The sequence below is a fragment of the Rattus norvegicus genome, chromosome 5, assembly GCF_036323735.1.
Source record: "Rattus norvegicus strain BN/NHsdMcwi chromosome 5, GRCr8, whole genome shotgun sequence".
NCBI classification, from domain to species: Eukaryota; Metazoa; Chordata; class Mammalia; order Rodentia; family Muridae; genus Rattus; species Rattus norvegicus.
Window position 1 is genome coordinate 97,441,395 of NC_086023.1, and position 26,318 is coordinate 97,467,712.

The 26,318-nt window shown below is 36.8% G+C and overlaps 1 long non-coding RNA gene across 1 annotated transcript; it reads left to right on the forward strand.

The window, feature by feature from the left end:
- The first annotated feature begins 23,779 nt into the window (after positions 1–23,779).
- Positions 23,780–26,015, forward strand: LOC134486944 (uncharacterized). The gene is made up of 2 exons (XR_010066538.1): positions 23,780–25,067; positions 25,803–26,015. It is a non-coding gene; the product is annotated as an uncharacterized LOC134486944 (long non-coding RNA).
- Positions 26,016–26,318: the final 303 nt, after the last annotated feature.

A 26,318-nucleotide genomic window follows, 5' to 3' on the forward strand; every position in this document is an offset into this window, starting at 1 on the left:
CACACAAACAAACAATTTGAGGTTAAAAAATACTATCATGATATTTTATTGGCAGGGAAACTGAAGCTATGCAAATAATTTCTCAATAGCTAGCTTAATGAGTCCTTAGGTGTAGAACACTGCAGAAGTCTCAAGTCTTTTTCCTGTTCTAAATGATGTTGGTGTTTGCTTAGTTATGCAGTGTAAGCCAGTAGTTTTCAGAATTATAGCTCAGCTGCTGCCTTTGTGAGGGTCACAAATATGACACAGAGTTATTTGAAACTTTCAAGTAATTAAATGAAGAATAATTTAATATTATTTTCTATAATCTAATAAGTGAAATTTCTTATATCAGAGACTTGACTTTACACATACACACTATATATATTATTTTTCTATATCTATATCTATATATGTATATATTATTTTTACTAATCATTCCATTCATTTACATCTCAAGGATATCCCACTTCCTGGATACCCTTCCATCAACCCCCATCCCACATCTGCCCTCTCCCCTCCTCTTTGCCTATATGAGAGTTCTCCTCCACCGACCCACACTCTCCTACCCCGCCACTCTAGCATCCCCCTACACTAGGGCATCAAGTCTTCCTAGGACCAAGGACAGGACCCATTGCTGACTTTATATTTTTTTTTGAGAAACATCAAACATTTATAATTTTTATTGTATGCACATATTTTATATAAAGGTTTGGAATCTTATTTTCTATTAGGAAGCACTTTCTTTACTAAAGGTTTATTTATGCATTATTTTATGTGCATGTGCCTGAGAGTATGTGTGTCCATCAAATGCTTATTGGTATCCTCAGAAGAGGGCATTGAAGTATCTAGAACTGCAGTTACAGATGTTTGTAGACAGGTCTTGTGCAGGAGGTAGGATGTGACCCTCTGAAGAGCAGCAATTGTTGCTAACTGCTGACACATGGCTTCAGAACCAGGTGATTCATTTAATTTTTCATATTCATAGTCATTTGTCTTTAGTAATGGAAATGAATGAGAACAGTGAAGACTTATGGTCTCCTTGCTGCTCTTAGACCTATTGTCATATACAGTTCCATTAGAGGTTTTTCAAAATTTGTTCCTAGGCCTTGAGTGTCCCGTGCAGATCAAAACAAAGGCTTATCCCAATGGGGACTGACAATCCTCATTGTGATGGTAGTTTGAAAACCGTTCATTACCTCAGAAGTAAATGTCTCATAACCAACCCCTTGAAATCTCAAAATTGTTTTCCTTTCTCTTTCTATTTTCTCATAAAGGCTTGTAGTTTCATGTATATGTAACTTACACTTTTAAATGAATCAGCACCTATTTTTTCTTTATTTTGATTACTTTTAACAATTATTGAGAATGTAATTTTTCACTAAGTAATTTCTTTATTTCAAATCAGTTGTTCAATTTGCTCATTTCTAAAACACAAAAACAAGTCTTTTGTTTGCTTCTAAAGATAGAATTATGGGAACAAATAATAACATGAAAGCTGTTCTTACCTGCAGGTTTCAAAGTAAGAAACTATGTAGGGTGTTGATGGGCTGGCTTTTCACTCCTTGGGTACTACATATAGCAAAATGGATAGCACATTATTTCATATCTCAGATGGTAATCTTCCATATGTAATAAATGTTGCTGATATTGTTGTTTTTACTTGGTCTTTTCATGTAGTTCAGAGTAATCTGGATGTCACTTTCTAATCCACATTAGCCTAAATATCATAGTAATCTTTATGTCTCAATTTCTCAAATGCCAGGATTTTTTTTTACATACTTTTACACAATCATTGATGTTTCCAATAGAGTATCTATTGAACTACTTTGTCCTGTTAAGGTGGGAAGTAGGGGTGGTTGAGTGGAGAAACAACCTCATAGAAGAAGGGGGAGGGGAGAATGGGATAAGAGGTTTATGGATGACAAACCGGGAACAGGGATAATATTTGAAATGTAATTAAAAAGTTAATTTTCCAAAAAATTTTTTAAAAAGAGCCAGAATAATGGTTCCCCAATGATGTCTACTTACCAACCCCCCTAACAAAAATGAAAACAGAAAAGAAAGAAGAAAGGAAGTGAAGTGATATCTAATCACAGAATATATTTTCCACCTCTCTAAGCACTCCTTTCCTGCACATCCTTTTTTTTGTGGCCTTATTTTCCTCTCACGTGTACTTTAATTGTTTGTTTACTTATCATCTGTTCCCTAAAAGAATATAAAAATCCTATGATTTTGTTTCTTTCTTGGCTATTAAAGGTAACTAGTTTGACAAGTGCCCATCTTCCGCAAACCTCCCCCATTGTAGGACATACCTGTTTGTCTTATACATAGGTACTCCTAAGCTCTATCAAACCCATTCCCTTTCGGCTGATTAGTGAATAGTCATCCTCTAGTAAAGGTTAGCTCCATCAATGGGATAAGGCACAGTCACCCCCTGCATTAGGTACAATGAACAAGGCCATCAGGGTATGTATGCTGGTTGATAGGCGCGGTTGGGTTCTGGTTGCAAAAGAAAATTGTCTTGTCCAGTGTTTTAATTAGGGCTTCTCTTGCCACAGACACCATGACTAAAAAACAAGTTTCAGAGGACAGGGTTTATTGGCTTACATTTCTACATTATAGTCCATGGCTGAAGGAAAACAGGACAGAAACTCAAACAGGACATGAAACTCCAGGCAGGGGCTGATGCAGAGGCCATAGTAGTGGTGCTGCTTACTGCCTTGCTTCCCATGATTGTTCAGCCTGCTTTCTTATAGAACACGGCACCATCATCCAGGGATGGCACCATTCATCCCAGAAAGGCAGAGTTTCTGCTTTCAATCACTAATTTTAAAACATGCTCTATAGCTGGGTCTTATGGAAGTATTTTCCCAATTAAGGATTCCTCCTTTTAGAAAATTCTAGTTTGTAATTCTTGTAGTATCAAGTTGTCTTAAAACTCTCCAGCATATTTGCTAATCTTTATTTTTTGCATATTTATTTATTAGCTATAAAGATTATTACTTCTCCACCCAGTTCAGGAATAATTGGTCAGCTCTTGGGTTTCTAAAATAGCTTTGTACTAGTTAGTTTTCAGTTGCTGTGGTTAAGACACCATGACACAAGCCATTACTAGAAGAAGTGGTTTTTTTGGACTTACAGTCAAAGGGCTAAGGGTCCACCATGACAAGGAACCATGTCAGCAAGAGGCAAGAATGATAGTAAGAGCAGGAAGCTAAAGGCTCTCATCTTCAGACTAAAAATGGAAGAGAGTGCAGGGACTATGATAATCTGAGACTTTTTTAATTTCAATATCTACACTCAGGGACATACTTCCTCCAGTATGACCGCCCTTCCTAAACCTCCTCAAAACTGCACGACCAAGAGGGGATCATGTGTTTAAAAGCCCAAGACTATAAAGGACATACTTTATTCCAACCACTGTATTCCAATCCTGACCTCCATTGGCTCATGGTGATATTATAGCATAAAATAAGCTTAGTCCCACTTTAAAAGTCCCCCATATTCTTTCAGATTCTAAATACTATTTAAACGTCTGACCTCTTTGTGAAATGCAAGGTAATTTCTTATTTTTAATCCTCCTGTAAAATAAAAAAAGAAATTCATATAATTCTAACATATAGGGCAAAGAATATACATTACATTAAAGTTGGAATAGAACATATTGAAGATGTTAAGGACTAGGTTAAGTATTTTGGCCTAGATGAGCTTATAATGCCTAGGTAAAATGTTACTGTGTAAATGGAATATTAAGGCCTATGTAACTGTTACTCGTCTAGCTTGGCATTTTGTGCTATTACAAATTTTATAAAAACCTTCATATATATATGTATGTATATATATATATATGTTTGTTCTTCAATAACTAGGAAATTTCTCATCCTCAAATTGTTACATACTCTGTTATGTTCTGTGCTCTAGGAAACCAATCATGGTATAAATCAATAGAAATACTTCAGGTAATTGCTCACAACAAGCTGAAACTTGAACGAACCAACCAGTAGTACTACCTGGATCTGTTCTTTAGCTTTTACAGTATTAAATTTTATAAGCTGCCCCTGGGATGGGTGCTAACATAAGAGAGACATCTGTGACAATATAAGAAACTATTTGGATTAAGACTTTCATTTTGAGTAGGGGTTGAGTAAGTTTAAGTTCCTTAGATCTCCTTGGTAACTGACATCCTATTGGCAGAAAGAGACATGCATATGGGAAACTGACATTCAGGTTGGCAATTTAAGACATAAATGTTAGACAAGTCCTATCGTAGTTGACAAATTAAGACATGAATGTTAGACAAGGCAAGTCCTCTGACACAGTTGAATATTCTAATCAATGAGACCAGGATAAGTGTACAAGACACATTCCTAAGAAAGTCCCTTATCTCTAAGTCCTGATTGGTGGAATAACTTGGCACAGATGTTTACAGATCTCAGGCTTAAAAGGCCTTAAAAGATCTAGACTCAAGGCTACCATTCAGCTCCTGAGTCTTAAACAGTGGCCCCGATCAATCATTCTTGGGGTAGGACATTCAATAAACTATCCCTATTTAGCTGAAATTGGCATTTGAGTGGTTTGTGTGATGATTCCCAGATGCCAGCAGAAGAGATCCTGGAGCAAAGAAAGATCACACCCAGTAGGACAAACATCAAAGTGTGCAGCTTCATGTCTCATATCAAAAGGTTTTAATAACTCCACTCCTCCATCTTTCTTATCTATAACATATGTCTCTCTTTTGGGTCGATTCCACTCCCTTTGTTCAGCTCTCCTTGGCAGATATTACACAGCTCTGTATTTCCAATATTTCAAGGACTAGACCCATTGAAACCCAGGCTTTATTTTTGTAGCACCATGCTCTGGCTTCTCATGATCTCCTTAGGGCATTCATGCAGAAAGACCACCAATGTGGGCTGCCTTGTGTCAGTGGCTTTCTGAATGTACAGAGAAGCAATCCACCAACCATGCATTCACACATCTTTCATGCCCGTAGCACCAAGACTCTGTGGAAGACACTGCCAAATTGGATCTCCATCTTGGGCTGGATTCTGCCCTGTTGAATCACACTAGCAAAAACATTCTCATTTAAATTGATTTATAGGAACAGGAAGTGCCTAGAATCTCTATAGCACGTTGGAAAGTTAAGGGGATGGGGCCATTCACAGCAGAACAGAAATCATCTCAATAGTAACACTTTTCTCAAAACTGATAGCCTCCTTTTCAGCCAAGTCTTGACTATATCACTAAGCTTCCTATTGTTGTTTCTGCCCACTTTAAAGTTGCACCTACTGCATTTCTTTCTTCACCACATGTTCCTTCTCATGTTGCAATATACAAAGGCATTGTTAACAATACACACACAACTTAAAGATTGGAATTGTTTCTGACAACATTAGTGTACTATTTTTAAATTTGGACTTGGGAATTGTTTCTGACAACAACATTAGTGTATTATTTTTAAATTTTGACTTGGGAAATTCTCAGGTCATGGAGAAGGTAGCCAGAGCCTGCTGCAACACAACAAAAATGGCCTAGAACCCAAGTGCTACATTGTTCCTTTTTCATTTGGACCCACAAAGACCACGCTGTTGTGATCACAATCATTCTCTAGGATCCACTAGGACAATCTATCAATCTCCTTAGAAACCTCTTACATTCCTAGTTCAAAGATCCAAAGCTTTACATATTCCAGAAAAAGAAAGAATAAAGAAAGAAAGGAAGGAAGGAGGGAAGGAAGGAAGGAAGGAAGGAAGGAAGGAAGGAGGGAAGGAAGGAAGGGAGGGAGGAAGGAAGGAAGGAAGGAAAGAAGGAAGGAAAGAAAGAAGGAAGGAAGGAGGGAAGGAAGGAAGGAAGGAAGGAAAGAAGGAAGGAAAGAAGGAAGGAAGGAAGGAAGGAAGGAAGGAAGACCACTATAACCAAGACAACTTCTAGAAGAAAGAGCAAATCCATCCCAGAAAGTAAACAAGAGGCAAGCTGGTGTCAGGATTGAAGTATTGAGGTATCATATCTTCAAACTTAAGTATAAAACAAAAAGAGAAAAGAGACCTAGATGAAGGGTGAGCTATTTAATCTGATAGTTAGCATATACTCTTTTCATCAAGCCTGTCCAATTACATCTTCCCAATATTGCCGAGTGTTCACATGCTTGAGTCTATCAGGTATATTTCTCTTATAAACCAGCACAAGATCATCTCTTTCTAAATGGTGCACATATTGCTACCTTTCAAAGGATATCTGCAGGAGAAATTGATATTTGCTCCAGATGAGAAAGACTGACAAAGTTGAGATTAGATTTTGAAAGCGAAAGAAGGATGTTTGCCATACATAGTCAATTGGAAAATAAATGAGATGTGCACACAAAAGTAAATAAATACTATGGGCAATAACATCACTCTCTGAGAAAGTGCCTTAAGGATTTAGTGTACAGTAATGACTTTGAAATAAGAACGGAAAAACTCAGCACTAACTACACTACACAGGGTAGGAAAAGCCATGCATCTAATTAACTCCAAATAAACAATTCTCGATCTTTGCCTATCTAAACTGTATGCCATATACATTCTCTGGATAAGAAAGAAAATTACAAATATAAGTATTATCTGAGCATCTATTGCATTTACTTAACAGAAGGAAATACAAGTGTCTAAACTAGACTTCTCTGTCCTGTGGTGGAAAAATTGCTTTCATAAGAGCCTATTGGTATCTTATTGAAATTCCAGACCTCTTTCTACAGATTTTGAGAAGCTTTGAAATGCCATGTGGTTTATAAGGGCGAAGTTGCTCAAAATTTAAAAGTAACACCATTCTTTTTGCAGAATTTAGTCTTTATTGGTCTAACTATACTTCATAACCATGGATTCCACTCAGTCGTAATGACTGACAATGAACAAAAAGAGTTTCCAGTTTTTTTCTGGAAGCAAAATCTTAATTCATGTCTGGATAACTGACATAACAGGTTATCAGGAAACAGGATGAAAATTTTATGTTTTAAGTAATAAAAAAATTATGGAAGGATAAGAAGAAGGACTGAGGGCTCCGGAGGGGATAGGAACTCCACAGAGAAACCAACAGGATCAAATAACCTAGACCATTGGTGCTCTCAGAGACAACCACCAACCAGAGAGCATACATGGGCTGGTCTTGGGACTCACATACACTTGTAGCAAATGAGCAGCTTCGCCTTCTTGTGTGTGGGTCTCAAACAACAACAGCAAGGGTTATCCCACAAGCTGCTGTTGCCTGCTTATGACATGCGCTCTTCTAGCCTTCTTGCCTCTGGGAGATGATGCATCTAGTCCTGCAGAGACTTGGTGGGTTAGGGTTGGCTAAGAGGAGAAATGGAGGGGCAATGGCAGGGAAGACTGCAGGAGTGTGTGAAGAAAAAGAAGGGTGTAAAATGAGTAATAAATAAATAAGTGGATAAATAAATAAATTAGAACCCTCAAAAGAAAATAAAAATTCAAACATGACTAATACTCAATATCTTTGCCTTAGCTGGAGTGTAGAGGTGTAATACTGGGAAATATCTGACTCATCTCAGGAAGCTGAAGATACAGGACTGTAAACATATCCTTTTTCTCCTGTCACTCCTTGCTAGTAGGGCTTGTTCATGAGCATTTTTACTCTCCTATTTTCAGGTAGGGAGGAATAATTAAGAATTTTCTTTTTGACCTGCTGTTATTAAAATCTCCTGCTCAAAATCTAGATTAAAGTGGAATGCTCTAGCATATATGACAGTATAAAAAATGGAGAAAGTTTCTCACCTAAAAAGGATGAATATGCTAATTCCTGAACCCATGATGAATTCCATAGGCCAAACACAGGAAACCTAGATTCTAGGAAATATGCAAGGACTGCTTTTTGAAAAGAATGAGTCAAGAATCATGGCTCACTTAGAGTGATGCAACACAGGCCAGTGACATGAATGGTCTTGCCTTCTTCATGGGCCACAGGCTTTTCTACTTAGTAGCAGTGACTTGCAGTTGTTGCTCTTTTCTCATCTTTTGCTGGAGTTCAGATGAACTAGTCATTGCACCACGGGTTCATAGTAGATATCTGCCTCTGCCAGAGTAATGTTTCTTCTTGGTACTTGTCCTATGTAGTTTTTTCATGCATACACCTACTATGGTTTGAATGTTAGATATTCTACCTATATAGAATATATATAGCCTCGCATATTTGAACACTTGTCAAATTGCTGTTCATGTTATCAGGGAAGGTTTTGGAACCTTTAGTTATGAAGTAGAGGCTAGATATAAGAAGCTCATCTTCATTCTTTCCAGCATGGCCAGACTTCTTATTTACGCTCACTTCCAGAGTGTAGATGCAAGGTGGACAGCCAGCATCCTATCCCTGCTTTCACGCCTTCCTTGCCTGTTTTTACATCACTCTTGCCAAGATAAAAATTATCCTTCTCAACCTCTATGCCAACATAAACTCGTTCATTTTATGTTGTTTTGTCAGGGTATTTTGTCCTACTAGTGAAAAAAGAACTAAGATAGAAATTGACTCTGTGAAGGATGAATGTTGCTTTATAAAAATGTCTTGTTCTTAGGGCAGAGATGTATGTGTCTTTCTGTTAGGAATTTGAAAGAACAGGGTAGGGACAAAATGTGGAAAGTAAAGGGATGTCTCATGGTATTTCCCCTGGGAACAAGGATTCTATTGGTGCATCAATAGTAGCCATTCAACAAAGGGTCTGGCTGCATTTTACCCATGTCCTGAAGACTTAAATGAGGTTGCATTTTACATTAATGAACCACTTTGTTCAGCAGAGGAGATTTTACACCAGGACAACACTGAAGTTGAGCCACAGATATTGCTTATGTTTCCATTCAGATCTACAGTAAGCAGTAGACAAGCAATAAAAAAGGTTAAAATGTGAACTTTGCAGAGCAAAGGTGTGAAAGCAAGCTTAAAGTTGTGAACAAGGAGAATGCAGGTGAGAAAACTGCTTCAACTGTTAGAGAGGTACCATCAGTGATGAATCCCCTGATCTGCACTGCAATAAGAAAGGTGTGCTAAGGGGAATGGATTAATGACTTTGAAGCCTCAGGTGAGCTGGAAAATTCTGGACAGTAAAGTTGGCTTAACTGCTAACACCTGTGTGTTCTCAAGACCCAGAAACTTTCAAGTAAATCAACACACATCCATAGCTTGTTCCATATATCAGTGTCATATTTTCACTTTCATTTAGTTCTAGAGGTTTTAAAATATTTTTCTTTACTATTCCACTAACCTGGGTCCTTATTAAATAATGTGTTTAATTTTATCTGACTCCCACAGATGCAGACACCCACAGTGAAACAGTAGATGGAGTTTGGGGACTCTTAAGGAAAATAGAAAGGAGGATTGTGGGCCCCAAAGGCGATTTGAGACTGAACCATCAACCAAAGAACATGCATGGGCTGGACCTAAGGCTCCCTGCACATATGTAGCAGATTCGCAGCTTGCTCTTAATGTGGGTCCTGAAAAACTGGAATGAAACTATCCCAAAAAACTGTTGCTTGTGTTTGGGATAAGTTCTTCTAGCTGGTCTGCCTTGCCAGGCTCAATGGGAGATGATATGGCTAGCCTTGTAGAGACTCCACATGCCAGGGTAGGTCAATACACCAGGGAATGGAGTCCCCATCCTGTCAGAGAAGTAGGGGAGGCAGTTGGCAGAAAGATTGTGGGAAGGCATTATCAGGAGTGGGGCAGAGAGCTGGACGTAAAGTTAATAAGTAAAAAGTAAATTAAGAAAAAGGTATTTGTTTGTTTGTTTCTGACCATTTCTACTGTTGTGAATATCCAGATTTATTCCTTTGTGGTCAGATAAAACACCTGATTTATTTCAGCTTTTATATACTAGTTGAAACTTTTTCCAAGTACAAATATCTGGTAAATTTTGAAGAAAGCTCTATCAGTGGCTGAGAAAAAAAGTATAGTTTTTAGTATGTATCTGTAGTACTCAAGTAGAAGTCTTTCAGATTCATCTGATTTATGATATCATTTAACATCAATGTTTTTCTGTGCATTATTTTGTCCAGATGACCTGGTTGTTGAAGAGGTATGGTATTAAAGTCACCTACTATCACCATTATTACTATGTTGAGGTTAATCTGTGAGTGTTTTTTAGATCTAATTTTTTTTTCTGGGGTTTGGGTACACCAGTGGTTGGTGCATATGTGGTTAAAATTATGATATTCTCTTGGTGGATGCCTATGAAGAAGCCCTATTTATAACTTCTGAATAGCTTTAGTATGAAATCTATTGTGTTAGATATCAGAAGAGCAGTGGCTGTTTTGTTCTCTAATTGCAGATGCTGAAAGTATCTTTTTACTGTCATTTTTACCTTACAGTGGCATGTGCTTTTGGGGGTAGGAAAAAATATGAATTTGTTTTCTATTTCAGTCAGTTTGTTTCATTTTCTCACCTAATTGAGTCCATTAATATTGTTTTAAATGAAAGATGTATATTAATTTCTATCACTGTTTGATCTTGTGGTGTTTTTTTCAGCATCTTTTGAATTACTATTCTAATACTACTTGTTTTCTATGACCTCTTGAGTACATTTACTTTTCTTCTCTGACCAAAAAATTTCTACCAATATCTTCTGTAGATCTAGGTTAGAGGTCATTATTTCTTTTAGTCATTTTCTTTTCATGGAAAGTTTTATTTCTTCTTCAATTTTAGTGGACAGTTTGCTGGATTTAATAATATGGATTGATAGTTATAATCATTCAAAACTCAGAAAACATTTTTCTAGCATGTTTTGGCTTTAAATAGTTCTTTCAAATAACATTTTTTGTGGGAGACAGAAAGCTGTTTTACCCTTCCCTCTTGCAGTGCTTGGGTGAGCTAGTGGGGAACACTGCCCAAGAGCTGACCTTGATGCTATGTGTGAGGGAGAGCTGGCAGGCTAACCAAATAAGATACCACCCAGGCCTGATTCCAAGGCTTTGAGTTGGCCTATGCCAACATATACCCCATCTATGAACTGCTGGAGCATATAAAAGGGATAGTCCTCTGGAACTGAAACTTGAAGATCGCCATGTCACAGCCCAACAAACAGGATATCCAAGACAATTCTCAGTGAGGATCCAGTATTGAAAGTGTGACAGAAGTCAGAGGCCTTGAGCCAGATGAAGCAAAGAAGTGCAGACCGACAGGAGCCGGATGTAGATCGCTCCTGAGAGACACAGCCAGAATACAGCAAATACAGAGGCGAATGCCAGCAGCAAACCACTGAACTGATAATAGAACCCCCGTTGAAGGAATCAGAGAAAGAACTGGAAGAGCTTGAAGGGGCTCGAGACCCCATATGTACAACAATGCCAAGCAACCAGAGCTTCCAGGGACTAAGCCACTACCTAAAGACTATACATGGACTGACCGTGGACTGTGACCTCATAGGTAGCAATGAATATCCTACTAAGAGCACCAGTGGAAGGGGAAGCCCTGGGTCCTGCTAAGACTGAACCCCCAGTGAAATAGACTGTTGGGGGGAGGGCGGCAATGGGGGGAGGGTTGGGAGGGGAATACCCATAAGGAAGGGGAGGGGGATGGGGGAGGGGGATGTTTGCCCGGAAACCGGGAAAGGGAATAACACTCGAAATGTATATAAGAAATACTCAAGTTAATAAAAAAAAAAAAGAAATTTTCTAGATAGAAAAGACTTTGGATTTTGGACACTGTAACACATTCAGATTGTTAAAGACTGTGAAGACCTTCGACATTGGAATAAATACATTTTGCTTCTAGTCGTTGCCACAAGATTATGGAATCCAGGACAGAATGCTGTGGCTAGGTTACTAAATGTCTTATATTGGTCCAAGTTTTTTTAATACTTGTTTCGAAGAGGGTGGTGATAGTTCAGAAGGTTAGAGAGGTGATATTTTATTAGAAGAAGTAGGCTCCTGAAAGCAGGGCTAAAGACTTTGTAGACAGGTCCAACTGATTGTTGACTCTGCTTCCTGAGTATGCATTGCATGTGGCTGATCCACCTTCTTGTCTAGCCATATACATTCCTTTGGATGTCTTTCTTGCCTAGATAGGCTTCTCCCTTGGAAACAGCATGCCAAAATAAACCAGTTCTCCCTTAAGTTGATTGTGTTAAGGCATTTTATCACAGCAACAAAAGCATAACAAAAATAAAACCTAACTCCATTATAATAACTATGAAAACCATTTCTGAGCAACTTCCTAACTTGTAAAGTAGCTTTAGTTTGTTGGTGTGTGTTTCAATACTAAACATTGAATCCATAGTCTTCAGAGCCAGTATTTTAACACTGAACTACATTTCTATCTTAACTAAATAGTTTCTTAAAAACAACATGCTCTTTTATTTTTATGTCGATGAATGAATTTTCTAGATGTGTGTGTGTGTTTGTGTGGTGTGTGTGTGTATGTGTGTGTCGTGTGTTTGTGTGTGTGTGTGTGTGTGCACATGTGTGCGCACATGTACCACATGAATGCCTGGTGCCTATAGAAGGCAGAAGAGTTCACTGGATACCCTGAAATCTGGAATGATGATGGTTGTGAGCTGGGGAATGAACCTAGACTCCCTTTAAGAAAAGCAAGTGCTTTTAACTGCTCATCTATTATTTCCATCCCATTAAAACACCTGTTTATAAGCAGATTTTTCATGTAATATTTGCATTGACTGTAAAGATGATTTCTCTGGTAATATTTTCTTACTATTCATCTTTTATCTCCCATTTTAAAGCAGATGTCTCTAGGTCGAATGATGATTCTTACAATATGCATATTTAGTTCAGTATTACAACCAATTACAGCCAAGAGCTGCATAACATAAAGAACTTATTTAAAATAATATAACCCAGTATTCTATAAGTATGATTCTCTAATAACAACAAATATTACCAACATGAAAAATGAAATGTCTATTTGGAAAAAATGAATAAAGATACTGGAAAATAAGTAATATATTTAATGTGTATATACAAAGTAAATTTTTAATGATAGGATACATCATATTAGTCAAAGTCATGTAAAAGAGCAGAACTGTTAGAGTAAATGTATCTTACAAAAGTGGATTTGCTAGCTTGCACAGTACAACTGTATGGTCCAGCCATGACTGCCTAATGCTATGTAGCCTGATAACTAGGTACCTGCTAGTCTATAAGCCTGTATAGCCCCAATGCAACGCTGAAGGCTTAGAGAATTCCTGAGGAGTTTGGTTTTCAGTCTTCTTTCAAAGGCTGTAGAACCTGCTTTATGGAGGTAGCAAAGAAGAACAGTGAGTAGACAGATCAACACCACCATGGATTGGCAGCTAGCAGCAATACTTTTCACTAGGGCATCTTTCTGTCTGGGCTTCCACAGAGTGTAATGCTTGCTCTGAGTAGGTCCTCCAAGCCCTGCCAAACTCACCCAGGGGCCATTTTTCTTACTTGATTCTAGATCCAATGAAGTTGGTGGTGAAAATTAGTCCGCACATCTTATAACCAATTTTTATTTTACATTGAAAGAAAGTGAAATCCTAAGGAAATCAGAGGAAGATTTGTTTAGTGTCATTGACTTATTTGGTCTTTGTAGACTGAAAATGATACTTTCTCTGATTTTGTTAAATTTTAATTCATCCTCCCCCTTTTTGGTTTTAATAAGTGAAAATAATTAGGAGAAGATTCTATAGGATTAAGACTGCTGGAAACATGGTAGATTTTGTATGACGATGTGTTGAAAGTATTTCAAAGACATCTTTTGTCCATATTATCTACCAATATGTATTTTGCTCTGTGCTGGAACTTTGCGTTTTCAGTCAATCATGACATCACGTTTTGAGATAAAATCTATGTATACAAAAGTAACATGAATTCTTATTTTGTGGTTATATCTTTTATCAATAAAATTGGTTATTTTCCTAAACTTCAGGCAATTTTATTTGAACATCTTTCTGTTTTCACTCCTTTTCCTAAGAAAGTTTCTTAGAAAAGGATTATTTAAAATTGTGTGTGCACGTATGTGTGCGTGTATGAGTGTACAGGGATGGGAAATTTGGCCCTAGCACCTGTAAGGAAAGTATACTTTCATTCAGACTCATTTTTGTTCTCAAACTTTTAGAACTTTAATTTTAATGTACTATTAATAACAGAGAAATTCCATACACACACGCTGTTGTAGTAATAGCCTTTAGAACATGAGCCTTACATCAAGAAAATATGCCTAGTGTGAATAAACTTTAAAACTTATTTTTATCCTCAAAATCTGTAGAAATACCAGGTACCTATTTTGGCAAATATAATTTTGATTCACACTTTACTCCTCCACTCTGGTTTAAATGTCACTTTAACTTGTTCAACGTTGCTCAACTAACATGAATAAAACATTTTATATAATATTCAAATGCCTGGTTTGTCAGGTAACCTTAAATGGTCTTTGAAGATTTTTACTTGCTCAATATCAACACAGAACTGATGGCAATTTTGGAAAATAATTTATTCATTAACATTTATACTTTAATATACAGTGCCATAATTCCAATGGTTACTTCAAAATAAGGTTTTCTGGCTGGGAGTGACAGAACACGCCTGCAATACTACTATTCCAGTTGCAGTGAATCTCTGAGTTCAACAATAGCGTTATCTATGTAGTGAGGTTCAGGCAGCCAGAGTTACATAGTAAAATCCTGTCTCAAAATGCCTGGGTGTTGAGGTAAGAGTGGGAGCATCCTCTTAGGAGCAGGGGGAAGGGGAATGGGTGGGCAGGAAAGGGGATAACATTTAAAATGTAAATACATAAACTATCCAATTAAATAAAAGAAATAAATGTAAATGAACGTTTTTACTAAGACATGTAAAATGAAGCAAAAGGAGATCTATATTAATAACATTTAATTTTGGCAACTTTGAATATTCATTTTATCTCTTGATCTTTCCAATTATCTGATTATTTAAAGAGTCATTATTCCTGTTGTATAAAAGAAAATACTAGAACCCATACATTTTTCATGAATCTAAGCATCTTGCCTTCATGTATTTAAGAGCATCATGTGCATGCAGTACATGCAGGGGGCAGAGAAGACGTGAGGACCCTGGGAATTGCAGTTAGACAAGGATGAGAGCTACCACTTGGACACTTAGAATGGTGCCCCCTGATCTGCAAGAGAAATAAGTGCTTCCAACCTAAACCATCTGTCCATCCCTCTGACTAATAAAATGTAAGAGGCATTCCAATTTAGTTTTCTACTATGAGGTTACATAATCATAAATATCATAGATTAGAATGCCAAGATTAGTGTGCTTCAGAGCTTTGAGACAATTTCAAGTTTTATTCAAGAACAAGCTAAAGGCAACATTTCCACTACTGCTTGAGAATTAGATTTATTTTTCAAATGCATTTTGATGTTCATCATGTGTGTTATTGGTCACACACAAGAGCATGTTAACAGCTTTGAAAATAATGATCTCATAGTATAGATTATGACAAAGCCATGGAGCCTAGTTTTTGTCTGTGCATGAATTAAATATTAGACGAAGTATCATATGCCATCAGATAAGCCTTACATGGGATAAGACTTGGAATGTTATCTAATTGAAGTTCATCATCGTTTCCTCATACTGGTATTTTGTGTCTCTTACACACAGAGGAGGTAACACATAATACAAGGATTCATAATTTTATTATGTTTATGACCTATCCCTTTGTCAGATTAACACATATTTTGACATTTTTTATTAAGTGGCTTAGAAAGTTTAATTCTTCTATAGTTTTTTGTCACTCAGTTTTGATGGCAGCTATCTTATCTTTTATTTTTTCTTTTAACCCTTCCCAAAATAATTCCATGTATTCCATTTTCTATGAAATACACCTACCATGCGTATGTAGACTGTCCATCAATTAGACCTCATGTATCATAAATATGAAATTAAAATGTACAATTAATCTACCAGCATTTAGTCAACATACAAGAAAGAATAAACATTTATATCAAAATTATATTATTTACAATTATCAATAGAGTTGCTTTTATTCATATTTGTTTAAATTTAGATATGAAGTTCAAAATCGCCACAAAAGATTAAGAATATTATTTGTTTATAGTTTGTCATTGTAAGAATATTAAATAATATATTAATGCAAAACATTGAGATTTAAACCACCTACATTAAAAAATCTAAATAGAAAACCCTATTGATACTCAGTGAACTTATGGCTGTCTTATAAAAATGGGAATGTAATGTACAAAATTTTCAATTATTTAGATTCATATAGATCATACATTCTCATAAACCAGAATGTGGCATATGACCTTCTTTTGAATTAATCTTCTTAACCATAATGGAAGGCTCTGGCATTTGAGGCTATAAAAGCATGGTTCACTACCTCTGCAGTGGGGACAGTCATCTGAAAATATCCCTTCTGATTACATTCCAAGAAAGACCCTTTTGAGAAACAAGCTCTTCCTACTCTGGCAATTGCCTTTCGCCAGACACATTTGCTAGCAATTGTAATCACGGTGCAGGAGAAGAAACTTCTAGGAACTGTAATAAATGAGACATTCCACGTTCTGCGAAAGCGAAAGTCGTGAAAGCCATAGGTAGGTAGGAGTCTTTAGTCACCAAAAGGCAATAACCAACAGTATCAAGCAGTATTTTGGTTTTTTACAAATCTGCAAAAGAAAGCAACTCACAAACAGTATGTTAGTAGTACAGGACAACAATAACAAATACATATAGTTTTTCTTCAATATGACTATTTTAATTAAACTTTAATTAAAGGCAAATGAAGTCTAAATAACATGTAATAATCTGGAAGTACAGTACCTATATTACCTCATTAATGAAGAACTCTCAAGCATAATCATAAATACAGTAAAAATATTTCAGCATGTGTTTTTGGTGGCCACCCAAAATATGTAGCATTCCTCTCTACTGAGAGAAAAGTATATATTGAAAAATATGAGAACATTTTATCATTAATTTGAAAATTTAATATAATGTATAACCACAGGTATGAGATGATTAACCAAATACTATTCTAGATTGTCAAGATAAAGTCATGAAATAATTAAAATGCTTTTCCAGGAAGTTATGAACAATCCACAGGATGCGAGAGTCACATTAGTAATAGGAGGCTGCAAAGCATTCTAGCACATAGACAAGTTAAGTCTGAGAACTGACCGTGCACATCCTGGTAAGCATCAAAATTTAATAGGTGGGGAAATGACAGCTGTAAGATGACAGCTTCCTGTTTATGCTAAAAACTTATAACACAAATATTTGTAGAACTTACAGTATGCATGTTTTTGCATTTACAAGGGGAAAATACTCAAATGTTGAAAAGGAAGTAATAAATAAGTGATCTTTAAAATTGTGTTTTTTCTGCATACTTGTACTATATGCTTTTTTATGTAGATTAAACTTAACAAAGATTAAAACTCTATTATAGTATTTCCCATTAAGTGTGCGAAGAGACATGATATGGGAGCAATGGTTGACCAGTTAACATGCCCAATTTGACTCCGAAGACTGAGATAATTAAACCCCACCACCAACATCATATAAATACAAAAACAGCCTGTCTGGATCTACATCCTACTGGGGAGTGGTAGGAGCTTGAACCCAATCTTGACCTCTTTTTCTTTAAACTGGAAGAAAAGCCTTTATTCATTAATTTGGGGCAATTAGATTACTACAGGAAACAGTGTACACTGTTGTCAACATAAGCCTGATTCACAAGAAGGATCATATAAATATGACAAACGTTCTTATACTTTAATGATTCTCACTAAAATAAAAAATTATTTTTAAAATAAACATCATTAATATGCAAAAAGCATGGAGACATTCCCTTGAACCTATTAGTATTGCTTACAATTATTATTTTGTTGATATTTCTTAAATCTGTAACTTGCAAAATCAAATTGTGAAGTGTATTGTAAAATGCATACATTATCTTAATAAACATGCATGTTCAGTGCTATTGAGCATTTAAGCAAACTTACTGCAAAGGCTACCTTACTTTCAGCATAAAACAGCAAAAAAAGAAGAAAATAATAAAGTTTTTCAGAGGATTTTAACTCATTGTTCCTGCAAAGGGGCAAAGAAAGATCTTCTTCAAAATTGCAATATGGCTTCAAAGATATCTAAATTTGGGCAGAATCATCTTGTCTGAACTTTTGAGCCTCCTGAGATTTCTCACGAGGATCGTTCCCGGTCTCTTGCATTTCTGCCTCTTAAATACAGGTAGTTATTCTAGTTATCTTTCATCAACCATTGCACTTTTCACTTTCTTTATCTGCTACTCACTCCCCAGTAGTCTAGTGCATCTGCTTAACTCTATAGTGACAGCAAACACACAGAGTTACTAAATGAATATGCCTTAGTCCAAAACAACTGTCTATCTTTGCAAGCTCCTGATTGTATCTCCCTTGACCTTTATGAAATATATGATCGCTGAAGTATAAGGAACATTAAGATGTGAGCATGTATAGAAATAAATCACTCTATCAGTTTGTATCATGGAGGGCTGCCTCTCTCTTTAAATGATCCAGTCATGATGAGGGCAGTGGAAAACAGGAGCTGATGGAGGACAACAATTATAAGCATTTAAAGAAAACTGGTCTCCAGGGTATTTGAATGAAGTCAGAAAACGTGTGCTAAGTCAGTAAACCGATTATGCGGTCTGGATGAGCAGCTGGGCATTTATTCTCCATGCTTTTGGAATTACCTGTTCAGTTGAACATGTCTCTAACGTTACACAAGAGAGAAATGGATGTTTATATAGCATAAAGTGAAGCCAGAGATTAAGTTATAATCTACTTCAGGATATTCTGTAAAGTTTCTTTCCAGGTCAGTAATATTATCAGTATCCATTTCCAAAATAGAGAGTGAAGTCAGAAAATGACACTAAATATCTGAAACACATTCAACAGAGCATTTAACTTTATGAAACTATGAGCTTATGTATTTCATGAATTTCTCTCTTCTAATGTAAGATTGTTTAGCATGGACCTAAATTGTTTATTTTTCAAAATAAAAGAAGAATTTATTTTCATGTAGTAGAAAATATCATGAAAGTATTAAAGTATTTAAAAATCATTACAGAGATATAGTTATAAAGTAAGTATTTAAGTAGTAGTAGACGCCCAAAGACCTGCCCTTTGGCAGGCAGCGCAGGCAGGCCATGTGGTGCAGGAGGAGAAAGACAAAAACAGACCTACAAGAGGTCATGCCATGGGCTGTAGACATACGAGGCCCACTTACCACCATGCAATGTGGTAAAGCAGAGAGATTACCCAGAGGCCCAGAAGTCATGTGGCCCCTCCTGCAGGAGAAGCCACTATAAGGTGCATATATACGGTAGAAAGATGGGACAAAAAGACAAACAGAACTCTTTGCACATTATAAAGAGAGATGGAACTGGACTTTTGAGAATGAAAAGAAATAGCCTGTTTGTGAGTTGCCTGTTCGACCATCTGAGGCCATGCAGATGTCCCATCCCTTGCTGCCACTGAGGGCCATGAGTGGGTCAATGGCATGCAACATCAGGATGTCTGTATTGATTTCTATGACTCACATTACTAATACAGGACATGTGTATGTGACCGGTAGAAATAAAGATATGCAGAACTGTGTAGAGCTGTCCATGCTCCTCAATGGCTGCAGTTCTACTGAGAGTTGGCCCCAGCTTTCACCAATGTAGCACTCCTGAGAGCAGGCCCTGTACCTCTCACCCAGAAAGCACAACCGATTTGGGGGATGGAGGGTATGTGTGAGCTGGCTCAGAGGGTGGGAATGTGGAGTTGACTTCTCCACTTGTCTGTAATGAGGTGGCAAGGACACATGGGTACCTCCCCTTACCCCTTAACACCTCTGACAGTACTAAAAGCTGACCCCTGAGTCATGAAAGGAGAGCTAGACCTGGCCATCACTGGCTACAGCACTTAGAAGAAGGGATCTTGCAACTCACCTGGATAGCACAGCAACTCTGAACCCGATGCTTTGAGGGCCAGATCATAGAAGTGCTTGCCTCATCACTCCTTTTCCATGAGGTAGTCAAATGTGATACCCTTTCCTACCTCACCCCTTCCCACTTGTAATGGTCAGGAGAACTGGGCCAGAGGTCATGAGAGCTGGGGAGCAACCTCTGCCCCTCACTGGATATAGTACTCAGGGGATCAGATAGCATAGTGAAGCTGGGCCTCATGGTGAAGGCACAGATGAGCCAGCTCTGTTGGGGATGAGAGTGGGAAATCTAACTCAGAACTTTTTACAGCAACAACACTTGGGAGAGGCAAGCCTCCACTTAGATGGGGCAGCACAGTGGGGTTGTCCTTACTGGCATGCATCCAGATGAGCCTACTCTGTAGGACTGAGAACAGAACTGACTTTGTCTTTTGCAGATGGTGGTATTGGGTAGCCTATCCATAGCAATTCTGGAGCGCTCAACATGATGGTGCTGGCAAAGATAAGGGAGAGTGAAAAGGTTGACCAGCTCAGCTCCCAGATCCAGGGCTTTGAGTTGGCCAACCACAAAATCTACATCATTTGTGAACTGTTTGGGTACATCAAAGGACTGGTTCTGATGATCCAATGTTCCATGATCTCCATGGCAATATGATAGCCAGGCAACAACAGGATAACCAGGAAGAATCCCAATGAGGATCCAATGTTGTTGTTGTTACAGAAGACAGAGAACTAGAATCAGAGAAACGAGTCATTTATAAGTGAAGACACATAGACAGATGGGTATATTGTGGAACGCACTGTGACAAGTATAGTTTCTATGACAAAATGTTTTCTATGAATTGTTATGTTTATATTTTGTTTGCGTGTGTATTGGGGGGGTCACAAGGGTGGGGAGAATATACAAGAGAACAAGAAGATAATCAAGTGGGACTGGAGCGCACTACATGAAACTCACAAATAATAGTAAAATATCATCAAGATGGCTCAGTAGGTAAAGATGATTTCTGTCATGCCCAATGACCTAAGTTTTAGCTCTGGAATCTAAAAGGTAGAAATTGTTTTCTGACACAGCGCTCTCTCTCTCTCTCTCTCTCTCTCTCTCTCTCTCTCTCTCTCTCTCTCTCCCTCTCTTCATTTTCTTCCCCTCTCCCTTTCCCACATAGTAAATTCATGTAAGATTCATAAAATATTTTAAAATTATCATTTAGAATAATAAAAATTTGTACTGTTAATACCATACTTTCTCAAAGCGCATGGTGGTAGATACTTAGAATGCCAAGAGTATATGCTCTGTGAAAAGTGAGACAGGAGTATCACACATTCTGGACAAGCCAGACATAGATATACATATTAATAATAAAACCACTCAACCTATAGTTGGCTTATTAACTGTTTGACAGATGCCTAGGATATGAGAATTCTTATAACACACAAGATTATTGCTTACCAACTCTCTAGCATCATTCTAATAATAATGACAGCTAAATTAAAAGCAAACATAAAATTTCTTGTCAAAATTATTAGCTATATGATGTAGCATTCATGTCTGAATATTTTGAGGAAAGCAATAAACTGCAATTAAAACTCCATGAAGATAAAGTGTCTTAAACTGTTATTATTTTTTTGGAAATCCTATCACCAATAAATATATTGTAGATGTTTATGAAAGGAAGAAAAAAATGTTTGAAGACATGCACCTATTAGTAAAAGATACTTAACATGGTTGGTTGGAGTTCAAAGCAATGATGGTAAAGAATTGATGATTTCTGTGCTGTTTTCTCATTGATCGTAGTGGCAGAGTTTACTGTATACAAAAGCTGAAGCAACATTCAAAATTTTAAAAAAGTATTATAAAAACCCAAGAATCTTAAGTTATAAGTAATAAATACTTCATTTAGATAGTGATATTATTGATATTATTGAAAGACATATTTCCTAAGGGTACACATTGAGACTAATACAAAACCGAGACCAAACAGTCTAGACCATACTGCTTCTTGGTTATTTAGCGCACATGAGTTTTCAGTTAAAAGTATGGCAATTAAGGAATTTTTTATTTTAAATAAGTTTCTATTAACATTTATCGTACTTGTCCTTCGACATGAATTTGTAAGTTAAGCAAGAAAACAATTGATTGCTAAAATTATTTCTCGCAGCATCCATGCATATGTACCAAGTATGGCTGTTATTGAAATAACATTAACAGCTGCGTATTATGTAAATCTTCAAACTCAAAGATTTTTCATAAATATATGGTCTTGATATATGCTAATTTAATATGAAATCATAAAACATATATAAGCTGTCACTATACCTAAAATATAGACTATTCTTATATTGTAATTCTTCTTATTATTATTGTCCAGATGTGGCGAAGGCTGAGTACAATTAGATCATACCCCAAAAACGTAAACAAAGTGATTGTTTTTGACGTTTATTTAGAGGGGCACTTGATAATCTCTAATTACAGCACTATATTTGTCAAAGGTCTTAGTGATTCTCAGCCTATGGGTCAAAATCCCCATAGATAGTGCATATCTGATATCCTTCAGATCAGATATTTACATTACTATCAACAACAGTAGCAAAATTACAATTATAAAGTAGTGACAAGAAAATTTTATGGTTAGGGTCACCCAAACATGAGCAAATAAAGGTATTAAAGGTTTGCATAATTAGGAAGATTGAGAACCACTGGTCTAGAGGAAGAGAAAAAACATAATGAATTGTCAGGAGTCATCTTAGAAGAAGCAAAGAACTAGCAGGTGATCTTGCTGAGATGAGTCTGCCCTGTGTTAAAATTCACAATGATTTTGCTTTGGTAGGCAAGGCCTAGAAGAAATTCATTTTAGAAAAGTGTCATGCTATTAATATTTTTTCAGGTTATTACAAAATATGTAACTATCACTAGGTATTAGTATACACTTTTGAGCATATCTCTGCAGAATATTACCTTTCAGTAATGCTATATACTGCTATATACAAGTAGATGATTATTCTATAGAATTCCTGATTTGAGTCAAATAATTTTAGGAAGAAAGATTTTTAAGTATGGTATAAGTTTCTAGAAAGATACCTTAAAGTTATAATCAAGAATAAAATGTGCCCAATACTCAGAATAGTAAGTAAAGTTTACATAATTAATACAAGGTGCTTTCATAATCATATTAAAAAGAGAAATGGTCTTGGGTCAATTTTGTGTTTAAGGAAAAACATTTAGGTTCATGGATAAAGTCACGTGTGTGTACTATGATATTGCAGGGTCATGGAAAAATTGTTGCTTTGAACTTTTAATGAGTATATTATAATGAAACACTGCTTTGAACTTAGTATCAACATCCTTACCTTTCATTTTATGTAACATTTTACCTCTGAGTTAATTTTCTAAAGAATTTTTGGTGTAAGGATGTATAAAAAGACAAGAGAAAATAAATAAAGTTAGTTATTTGAATGGTTTGGCTTAGGGACTTTGCCCCATCCACCCACTCATCCATCCAAATGTAAATGTCTGTTTGTCTATATCTTTGTGTGTAGGCATATGTGTATGTATGTACGCATGCATGAATACTTATAGAGTTGATTGTAGTAGATGGTCTGGCTTGGCCAAAGAGTGGGTATATGAATGTTTGAATGTATATGTGTCTGTGCATATTTGCCTGTATACAGAATCTTAATTCTTTTTCTTTCCTTCCTCTCTGGTTCACAAAGAATTAACCAGTTTATCCAAAGAGGTTTCTAGTTGATTCACCAGAAAGGAGCACCAGCAATAAATCTTTTCACTTTTCCCCTGCTGTTTTATGATGAGGTGCTAAAGAGTTTCTCCCCTCAAGGAACTCACAGAAGGCAGGTCAGCTACTGCAGCAAAGCGACTTAAGGCAAGTACATGTTTTATTATTATACAGCAACCCTAAATATCTAGTAAGACCAAGTCTTACCCCACTGAATCTCTTCTCCCTCCGCTGCCTCAAAAACAACCTAACAAGTAAGAACAACTGCTGGGACTGACCCCTGACAATGAATATATACATTTGAAAACAGTGGGATTTTGTTGTTACTGTTTTTGTTTTTCATATGATTGTTTTATAATGTGTGTAGTTCAACAGTTGTGTTTGACTTTATAGGAAAATCCTGTTAGCTACACAGTCAATCTAGTAACTGAATCAGTACATCCTATGTTCTGTAGTGTCCCGAGGGAGTTCCTGGAGAGCATGAATGGTAGAAAAGGTGGCAAAAGCAAGAACAATGTAGATGAGTTTATAGCCAATTGTGGACAGGGTAGATGAACCCAGAGCAAGATGTGAACAGGGAACATAAAAGCAGACCACGATGTGAACAGGACGGATGAAGTCAGAGCAAGATGTGAACAGGGCAGGTGAGGCAGAGCAGAAGGGGAACAGGATAGATGAATACCACAGGACAATGGGAATAGGGTAGATGACCCCAGACACAGATGTGACAGGTTAAATGAGTCCAGAGAAAAACGTAAACATGGTAAATGAATCTACAGCGAGATGTCAACAGGGTAAATGAACCAAGAGCAGGATGTGAAGAAGACAGATGAACGCAAAGCAAGCTCTGTACTCTGGAGAAGAAGCCACAATGAGATATTAATAGGGTTGATAGAGTCTAAAATAAAATGTCAGCAGTGTATATGAACCAAGAGCAAGGTGTGAAGAAGGTAGATAAAATCACAGCAAAGTGTGTACTTCATAGATGAACCCACATCAAAATTTGTATAGGGTATTCTACAGCAAGATGTGAGCAGGGTAGATGAATGTGCCAGCAATATGGGAAGGTAATACATAGTAAAACAGACCAAAAAGTTGTTTTTTGGAACTTTGGTTTACTTGTCTAAAAATGAAAAGGAAAATATTCTAGTTAACACTGGGTCGTCCCACTTAAAGTATTCTGATAGTAAAAATTATTATTGGATGGCTTATGTTTTAAGTGATTGCAATTAGATTCTATTTTACAATCAAGATGAACTGTCATAGGCATCAAAAATCTGTGCTATTTGTTTACACTGAATAGTGTAGATACAACAAATTAACGAGTGTTTGTTCACTTCTGTTGAGGTGATAGGATGTGGAGGAATGGAGCCAATAAATGAAGTGGACTACAGTCTCGGGAAACAACCAACTTTATTTAGAGTATCAGACAATGTATACTCTGAAGGTCAGGAAGAGTCACACCAGAAACCTATACAATCATAATGAAAAACCATATGTGGCAGATAAGCTGCACATGGCAGACAGACTGGAGGCAGCATAAACATGTTTTTGATTGAACCATATAAATGAATACCAATACTCAGTTGTAATGAATAATCTGAAGTAAGCTTACTCCTATCAGTTATACTTAGGAAGGACACAAACGTATGTTCTAATAATTCCATAGTTTCGAAGGAACAGATCACAAGACTCTTGCAGTGTTTCTAAGAGACATTTTTCATATGCACTCAGAATTCTCCCCATGTGATGCCATTCTTGGACCATGTTCCATTGGGTTGTTATTAAATTTCATCAATCATTAAAGCAATAGTCCTCTTTTAAAACTGTTATTTGTAATAACTACTAAAGATACTATTAATGAGACAAGTGTAAATGCATCATGTGTAAATATGGAAAAAATGGCTTTTGACGATGTATAAATGATCACTTAGAGGTTAATTAGACACACACTTGTGTGTGTGTGTGTGTGTGTGTGTGTGTTTGTGTGTGTGGGGGGGTGGGTGTGTAGCTAATAAATGAAAGAGATTCAATTCTCAAGCAACAGTCAACGGTGTGCTGCTCTGAATAATAGTGGTTTGAGTTCTCTGGGTTCCTATCATGGTTGCTAATACTGTTCCCCACTGAAAACTATCAACTTGGCACTCACATTCCTCGATGTTTTACCCTTACTGTCTTGCAGTCTTCTACTAAGATGGTCCAGTAAGCTTTGCTTATAGTGCGCAACCATTTTCCCAGTCCAAAGTCCCCCAAACATCTGTATTTCTTCAAAAATCCACGATGGTCAGTCCTAACCTGCTCTCTGATGCCAACTTGGATCGTAATTTTCTATTAGTGAAATAAAGCATCACGAATAAAGTGAGTAGTAGAATAATAAAGCTTATTTGGGGCTCATGGTTCCAGATATTCAGTGTCTATGATGGTAGAGTATAAAGGAATTGTAATCCAGCAACATGGCTGTTCAACATGGGATCACATCCAAATATTTCTAGGTCTTTGTGATATGGGTGGAATGACACATTTTTAATCATACTGGCTGGAATTCAGACACACACTTAGTACACACCTGTAATCCCAAACAATGAAGGTGATGCTAGTTTGCAGAAGGATGCAGCCATATGTGAAAATGATGTCTAATTGGGGGGCAGACAAAGCGACAAGTCAGAGAATGATTCAAGAGTTAGAGATAGGATCTGCA